The sequence below is a fragment of the Agelaius phoeniceus genome, chromosome 36 (genome assembly GCF_051311805.1).
Source record: "Agelaius phoeniceus isolate bAgePho1 chromosome 36, bAgePho1.hap1, whole genome shotgun sequence".
Classification (NCBI taxonomy): domain Eukaryota; kingdom Metazoa; phylum Chordata; class Aves; order Passeriformes; family Icteridae; genus Agelaius; species Agelaius phoeniceus.
Genome location: NC_135300.1, coordinates 2553041 through 2562299, shown reverse-complemented (window position 1 = coordinate 2562299; position 9259 = coordinate 2553041). Strand labels below are relative to the sequence as shown.

Genomic DNA, 9259 nt, shown 5'->3' with positions numbered 1-9259 from the left:
AATGAAATAAATGCTTTAAAAAAAATCAAAACTAAAAATTGAGTAAAAAACAAAAAAATAAAATAAATGCTTTAAAAATAGATAAAGCAAAAATAAAAATGAAATAAAAAATAAAATAAATAGTTTATAAATAAAAAATGAAAACTAAAAATTAAAAAAAATAAAATTAAAAAAATAAAATAAATGCTTTAAAAATAAAAAAAATTAAAACAAAAAATTAAATAAAAATATATTTAGAAAATAAATTAAATTATTTAAAAAAAGATAAATCAAAAGTAAAAATTAAATAAAAAATAAAAAATAAAATAAATGCTTTTAAAAAGAAAAAAATCAAAACTAAAAATTAAGATAAAAATAAAAAAAATAAAATAAATGCTTTAAAAATAGGAAAATTAAAACTAAAAATTAAATAAAAATGAAATTAAAACAATAAAATAAATGCTTTGTAAATAGAAAATTCAAAAATTTAAAAAAATGTAAAAATAAAATAAATGCTTTAAAAATAAAAAATTAAAACTAAAAATTAAATTTAAAATAAAAAAGGCTTTAAAAAAAGAAATATCCAAAATAAAAATTAAATAAAAAATAAAAAATAAAACAAATGCTTTAAAAATAAAAAAATCAAAACCAAACATGAAATAAAAAATAAAATTAAAAAAATAAAATAAATGCTTTAAAAATAAAAAATTAAAAATAAAAATTAAATAAAATATAAAATTAAAAAATAAAATAAAAAGCTTTAAAAATAGAAAAAATAAAAAATAAAAATTAAATAAAAAGTAAAAAATTAAATAAATTCTTTAAAAAAATCAAAACTAAAAATTGAAAAAAAAATAAAAAAATAAAATAAATGCTTTAAAAATAGATAAAGCAAAAAGAAAAATGAAATAAAAAATAAAAATAAAAAATAAAATAAATAGTTTATAAATAAAAAATGAAAACTAAAAATTAAGAAAAATAAAATTAAAAAAATAAAATAAATGCTTTAAAAATAAAAAAATCAAAACTAAAAATTAAATAAAAAATAAAACTAAAAAATAAAATAAACGCTTTAAAAATAAAAAAATTAAAACAAAAAATTAAATAAAAATAAAATTAAAAAATAAAATAAAAAGCTTTAAAAAAAGATAAATCAAAAATAAAAATTAAATAAAAAATTAAAAAATCAAAACTAAAAATTATGATAAAAATAAAAAAAAGTAAAATAAATGCTTTAAAAATAAAAAAATCAAAACTAAAAATTAAAATAAAAATAAAAAATAAAATAAATGCTTTAAAAATAGAAAAATTAAAACTAAAAGTTAGATTAAAATAAAATTAAAAAATTAAAAAATGCTTTAAAAATAAAAAAATCAAAAATAAAAAAATACAAATAAAATTTAAAAATAAAATAAATGCTTTAAAAATAGAAAAATTAAAACTAAAAATTAAAAATAAATTTTAAAAAGCTTTAAAAAAGAAAGATCAAAAATAAAAATTAAATAAAAAATAAAAAATAAACCAAATGCTTTAAAAATAAAAAAATCAAAACTAAAAATTAAATAAAAAATAAAACCAAAAAATAAAATAAACGCTTTAAAAATAAAAAAATTAAAACAAAAACTTAAATAAAAATAAAATTAAAAAATAAAATAAAAAGCTTTAAAAAAAGATAAATCAAAAATAAAAATTAAATAAAAAATTAAAAAATCAAAACTAAAAATTATGATAAAAATAAAAAAAAGTAAAATAAATGCTTTAAAAATAAAAAAATCAAAACTAAAAATTAAAATAAAAATAAAAAATAAAATAAATGCTTTAAAAATAGAAAAATTAAAACTAAAAATTAGATAAAAATAAAATTAAAACAATAAAATAAAAAGCTTTAAATATAGAAAAATTAAAGCTAAAAGTAAAAGAAAAAAAAAGCTTTAACAATAGAAAAATTAAAAATAAAAATTAAATAAAAATAATTTTTAAAAAAATTAATTAAAAATTAAAAAAAAACAAAATAAAATCCGTAAAGTGCTGTAAAGTACCATAAAAGTTCCATAAAAGGTAGTGTTGTAAAGCGTGACCGTCGTAAAAGGTGCATGCTTTACGACAGTCGCGCTTTACGGCACCTTTTACGACAGTCGCGCTTTACGGCACCTTTTACGACAGTCACGCTTTACGGCACCTTTTACGACAGTCGCGCTTTACGGCACCTCTTACGACAGTTTTACGACAGTCGCGCTTTACGGCACCTTTTACGACAGTCGCGCTTTACGGCACCTTTTACGACAGTTTTGCGACAGTCGCGCTTTACGGCACCTTTTACGACAGTCGCGCTTTACGGCACCTTTACGACAGTTTTACGACAGTCGCGCTTTACGGCACCTTTTACGACAGTCGCGCTTTACGGCACCTTTTACGACAGTCTCGCTTTACGGCACCTTTTACGACAGTTTTACGACAGTCGCGCTTTACGGCACCTTTTACGACAGTCGCGCTTTACGGCACCTTTTACGACAGTTTTGCGACAGTCGCGCTTTACGGCACTACCTTTTGAGGAACTTTTACTGTATTTTACAGCACTTTATGGGGTTTTTTTTGTTTTTCATGTATTTTTAATTAATTTCATTTTGTTAATTTTGTTTCTTATTTCTTTTTTTTATTTTTCTATTTTAAAAGCTTTCTATTTTATTTTTTTTAATTTTTTTTTTATTTATTATTTTTAATTTTTCGTTTTTTAAAGCATTTATTTTTTTAATTTTGTTTTTTATTTGATTTTTGTTTTTAATTTTTCGATTTTGAAAGCCTTTTTATGTTTTTAAATTTATTTTTATTCCTAATTTTTCTATTTTTAAAGCATTTTTTATTTTATTAATTGTATTATTATTTAATTTTTATTTTTAATTTTTCTATTTTTAAAGCATTTATTGCTTTTTTTTATTTTACTATTCCTAAAGCTTTTTTTAATTTTTTTCTAATTTTTCTATTTCTAAACCTTATTATTTTTTAAATTTTTATTTTTATTTTTAATTTTTCTATTTTTAAAGTATTCATTTTATTTTATTTTTTAATTTTTTTAATTTTGTTTTTTATTTAATTGTTATTTTTAATGGTTTTATTTTTAAAGCATTTATTATATTTTTTATTTTTCATTTATTTTTATTTTAAATTTTACTATTTTTAAAGCTTTTTATTTTATTTTTTTAATTTTTTAATTTGTTTTTATTTTTAATTTTTCTTTTTTTAAAACTTTTTATTTTATATTTTTAATTTTTTATTTAATTTTTTTATTTAATTTTTCTTTTTTTTAAGCATTTATTTTATGTGTTAATTTTAAATATTTATTTAATTTTTAATTTTTCTATTTTTAAAGCTTTTTATTTTTTTAATCTTATTATTATTTAATTTTTGTATTTAATTTTTCTATTTTCAAAGCAATTATTTTTTCAATTTTTTTATTTTTTTTATTTTTCTATTTTTCAAGCATTTATTTTATTTTTTAATTTTACTTTTTATTTATTTAATTTTTAATTTTTCTATTTTTAATGTTTTTATTTTATTAATTTTTTATTTAATTTTTCTATTTATTTTTTCTATTTTTAAATCATTTATTTGATTTTTAAAATTTTTTATTTAATTTTTACTTTTTCTATATTTAAAGCTTTTTAAAATTTTTTTATTTGTTTTTATTTTTAATTTTTCTATTTTTAAAGCCTTTTTTAATTTTATTTTTATTTTTTATTTTTAATTTTTCTATTTTTAAAGCATTTATTTTATTTTTTTTATTTAATTTTTTTTAACTTTTCTATTTTTAAAGCATTTATTTTATTTTTTTTAATTTTGTTTTTTATTTAATTTTTTTTTTAATTTTTCTATTTTTATAGCTTTTTTTTTTATTTTATTTGGTGCTGCCCAGACCATTTTAAGCTGGTTATTGTGGTGGTGTTTGAGGATCTTGCATTACAGCACTACCATTTATGGAACTTTTACGGCACTTTACAGTTTCTATTTTGTTTTTCATTTATTTTAAATTAATACTGTTATTTTAATTTTATTTATTTTTAATTTTTCAATTTTTAAAGCATTTTATTTTATTCTATTTGGTGCTGCCCAAACCTGCTGTAGTGCATTTTAATACTTTGTAATACTTTGAAGTAATTTTTTTTTTGTATCCCCATATTTTTCCCAAATGGTTTATCCCAAATTGTACCCCCCTCCTTTTACCTGTGTTATCCCTCTCCCAGGATGAGATCATCCCCAAACCCCCACCCGGGCTCTCTGTCAATCACTCAGCCTCCCATCCCCTCCATCCAGAAGTTTCGGTCCAAGTCATCGAGTGATGAGCCAGAGGCCAGGGGTCAGCCCCCCAAGCCTTGCCCCATACGCTGTCCTGTATGTCTATCCCCCAGCATCCATCCCTTAGGGTCACTTAATGGTTGGTAGGATGTTATCTACTTTTGGTTTCCACCTCCCTTTAAATGTAACCTTGGCACATCTCCCAGGGCTCTCGGCAGGAGGCCCCCTGAGGTGCAGGAGCTCCTTTGGGACTCCTAATAAAACCTTGGATAAACCCCTGCTAAGAGTTGGCCCTTTATCTTCTACCGCTGTGTCTGGTGTCTCTTGTGCTGCAAAGGCGACCAGCCCAGGTGCCCTCAGTACCCTTGGGGCACAGAGAGTGTCTCCCCCCAGCCCAGGTGCCCTCAGTACCCTCGGGGCACAGAGGGTGTCTCCCCGCTGTCGGTCGTGTTGGGGCTGCCCCCCCCCAGTGTCTGCCGACTCAGGACCGGCCAAGGGTTATTGAGAGGCTCGCACAAACCCGCTCAGCCGCTGATTGTGGTGGTGTTTGAGGGTCCCCAGGACAAGGGAGGAGACGAGAATCTTGACTCCACCTTTCAGAAGGCTGAAATATTATTTTATGATCTCTATTATATTAAAAGAAAATCAGATATTAGAACTATACTAAAAGAGCAAGGAGACATCAGAAAGCTGGAAAGGAATGAATAATAAAAACCTGGGACTGCTCACAGCCCCAACACCGCTGGACCATGATTGGTCATCAAGTAGAAACAATGCACAGGAGACCAATCCAAGATGCCCCTGTTGCTAAACCATCTCCAGCCCACACTCCACAGCCAGCAGATCGTTATTGGTTCCATTTCTGTTCTGAGGCTTCTCAGGAGAAAAATCCCAGCAAAAGGATTTTCATCAAACACGTCAGTGCCAGGTGATGGCACAGGCAGCATCGGCCGGCCGAGGTCACTGTGTCATCCCTGCCAGCCCAGGTGTCACAGCAAGGAGGAGAGAGTTCACCCTGTGCTCACCCTGCAATACAGAGCAATACAACACACATATTAACACAAGATTATAACCTTTTTCTATTTTCATTACATGTGGATTTATTGTTACAGGAAACCCAAAACAACAAAAGCACACAAAAAACAGCACTCATCTACCATTAACACCCCCTTCACGTTACACACAAACTCACCATCCCTCTCATCACAATGCTAAATTACACCCCAGCAATCATTGGTCCTCAGGAACGTGGTCCCAGGAGCCTCCAAAAAATCCTCCTGCCTGACGAGAACCCCGGTCCCTGGATGGTCCACACCCAAACTTTGGCGATGAACGTCGCCTCGCAGACCGACCGGGACCCGGGAAAAAAACACCCAGCTGGGGGCGGGGGGGGGAACCCAGCTGGGGATTTTTTACTCTAAATTTACAAATGAGTTGAAAAACCTGAAAAGCAAAAGTCACACACACAAGGTTAAATCCAGTCAGCATGCGCTCACACACGCAGAGACGAGCAGACGCAGACAGACACAGTCACGTGCTCTCACACACGCAGAGACGAGCAGACGCAGACAGACACAGTCACGTGCTCTCACACACGCTCACGCACTCCTCCCATTTAAACGTTCCCTGCGGCTCTTACTCGAGACGCTGAAGAACGCGCTTCCACGCTTCTTCTGGCTGCTGCTCCTTGACGTCAAATGGTAGATTATGGGGAAATCAGCAGCCTCGGGGACCTGTGAGACGACAGGAAGCGGTCAACGAGTGGCTGACAGCTAGGACTTGTCCCCACTCTGGACCAGTAAGTTTTCTACCCAAAATCCCATAAAAGACAGAGGAACAGTAAAGTTTTTATAACTGTTCTACCTAACTGTGACTACGTGCCAGGGCAGGGCAGCTCCGACCATAAGCAGTACAACATAAGTACACACAATATAAGCCGACGCATACAGTGCAAGTGTACATGGAGTGTAAGTACATACAATATATGCCAGCATAGGTACACACAATATAAGTACATACAGTATAAGCCAACATAGGTACACGCAGTGTAAGTACATACAGTATAAGCCAGGACTTTAAACAGCTCTCTGGAAGATACTAATTCTTGAGTCCTATACTCTTTGAGAAGATGGAACCTATAGAACTACTGCAGTCACGTGAGGAGGGTGTAAGACGCTCCCTCCAGAAGTCCAAGAGAATGGCATGGAAAAAAAGGCACTACCAAAGCTGGTAGTGAGAAGGAAGATGGATGAGAACATCTTGTCCCTTTGAGACACTCCTGTCTCAGAGTAAAAATGTACAGGTGCCGGAATAAGGGATATCCGGAAAGGAACGTGAGTAGAACGCGGGCAATGTGGCACGGAATAGTGCCGATAAAGCATCAAGACGTGACAAAGGCCTGTGACACGGAAGACAATGGACACAGACTACATAACACAGACACGGGCGACATAACACAGACACAGACGACATGACACAGACACAGATGACATGACACAGAGACGAGCGGCAACTGCCTGGCACTGTCCCCTTAGGGACCTGAGATTCCTAGCACAAGATGAGCCAGAGGCTGATGATGCCAAAGGAGAGAAAGCCCTATGACAAGAGCACGTGATGATGAAACGTAACTCGTTAAAAGAAGTTAGTGCTGAAGCAGTTAAGAGGATGCTCGAGAGGCTCAGCGAGCCTAGAGAAGGAGGCCGACTGCCGGGTGACCGTGGCCGTAGCTCCGGACGTGAAGGCGAGCTCCTCGGGGGAAAGATCCGTGACGACGTCGAGTCGAGGGAGGCGGACGATGCAAAGTACATGAAAATGTGGAGATGGGTTGGAACTGCCCTGCCCAGCAAAGGCTCTGGCGAGGCTGAGGGGAAACCCTCTCCCTTTACTTCCAGAGAGCCCACCCCGCTACAGACCTCTACGCTAAGCTGACATCAAATTGCCTCCTGTGAGAGTAAAGGTTTTTCCCCTTCTCCCAGCCACTGGCCCCGACACTTAGCTTTTGGAAGAAGAGCGGACAAAATCCATCCTCGGTCGCACGTGGACATTGAGATGCTCTCCGTGTGTGCTTCGGTGCTGCCGTTTCCAAGCTTTGGCTACAAGCCTCCTCAGGGTACCTGAGACAAAACAGAAAACCTGACTATTGCCCTCAAAACCAGTAATCCCCGGGACTCCTCCGCACCACTGCCCCGGCTCACCTCAAATCTTGATTTCACTCCAGAGCGTGCCTGGAAAATACCTGCAAAAAGAAAAGGTACACGCTTAGCATGCTGCTGTTTAACGCTCACCTATGGGTCAGCCTGCCTAAACTCTGACTCACCTGCCCTCCTCTGTTCCTTGGCGTGCCTAGGGCAGCAACAGCACCTGCAAAGAAACAAAGCAGAAAAGCATGCTGAGATACTGCGAAAACACAACCTCCCAAATCTGACAAGGATGCCACACTGATACCTTAAGCTTGTACACACCTGGAATGGGCATGCTCGACCAGAATAGATGGCAAGTGAACCACCTAAAAAAAAAAAAACAAGAGGAGATGCTTAGAGCTCCACCAGAAACTGAGACATCAGCAATAACAACTGCTTCTGTACGCTACTCAATGCTCACCTTGCCCACTCGGCCTTGACTGCTGCTCTCGGCCTTGACCTCCTAAAAAGAGAGACAAAGAACACTGCTGTAATGGCCACCATTTATGCTTCCTCTGCAGAGAAAAACGGTGACTCACCTGCTCGGGGTAATCCCCTCACCTGGGATGGGGGGCTCTGACCTGGATTTTATCCTTCTGCATCTGAAAGAAAGTTAGGACGAAAGTCAAAGGGCTGCAGGATAATTTAAAAGCTCCAGATATCTTGTGTGAATCTACAAATCCCACCCAGAGTCCAACTACACCCCACATTACAAACTTCAAGTCCCCGGGACTTCTCCTACTACGCCAGCCTAGGCAGCAGGGCAGAGCAGCTCCGGCACAAATGTGTGTGCAGACACCCGTGACACAGGACAGGACGTGACAGACAACGGGGACACAACACGGACAGAAATCTCCTGGCAAGGAAAATGGCTGCGAGGACTGAGAGAATGCAAAAGGGGATGACCAAGGGGAGACCGATGGTGAGCTGATCAGGCTCAGAGAAACCTGGAGGAAGAAGATGCTAACCAAATGATTTATTCCAAGAACTGCAAAGATGGATGCCCGAGAATCCTACGGCCAGAAGCCTCTACCTGCCCTCACGTTCTTTCAAGTCCTAGTCCGCCATAATGGATCCTGGCGGGGCAGAGCTGCCCATACAGCTCAGAACAAGACCTGAAAAGACACCTGACCGGATGCTTCTAAAGAGACAAGAGAGTCTGATGCCTGTCTGAGATCCCAAGTGGAAAGTTCTATGGCCTGGCTGCCAGGCCGAGGAATGCAGAGAGCACAGGTGCTAACAATGATGCCAGGGTTTCTGACAGGCCCCTCATAGGGCTAAGATAAAAGACATGACATATCCAAACAACACATAATACACAGTAGACAAGTGACACGATACACACCGGGACTGCTCTGCCCTGCGCACCTCAGCACTGTGATCCAAAGTCAGGCTTTGCTTTTATGGGGCGTAAGGGGCCGCTTCATGGACACCCCCACACCTCCAAAGGGGACTCAAAAACCCCTCCCAGTAATTCCCAAACCAGCCCCCTGCTTTCACCCCCTCTGTGGGTCATGGCCCTCTACTTATCTCTCGCACAGCTGGGGATGCCGGTCTCGGGTGCAAAGAAAGGCCACCTCGTCAGCTGGGGAGCTCCTGCTGGCACGGGGCTGGTGTCTCTCAGACAGCTATATTAAAGAAAACCAAACATCAGTGCCCGATCTTGGCAGCCCATCGGCCAAAACCCCACAAGTCTGCTACTCACCCTGCTCCTAAGAACGCTCGGCTGCTCGGGCCGCACGCTTGGGGCACGCTCAGAGACCGAGGCCATCGTCACGGGGGGTGCCTGGGTTAAGAGGAGATGAGGTGAT

The 9259-nt window shown here is 35.2% G+C and overlaps 1 long non-coding RNA gene across 1 annotated transcript; it reads right to left on the bottom strand.

The window, feature by feature from the left end:
• Positions 1–4863: 4863 nt before the first annotated feature.
• Positions 4864–7657, bottom strand: LOC129134114 (uncharacterized). Its single transcript, XR_013185952.1, has 4 exons — positions 7586–7657; positions 7464–7504; positions 5909–7382; positions 4864–5295 (listed from the first exon to the last, which is right to left on the bottom strand). It is a non-coding gene; the product is annotated as an uncharacterized LOC129134114 (long non-coding RNA).
• Between the last annotated feature and the right edge of the window lie 1602 nt (positions 7658–9259).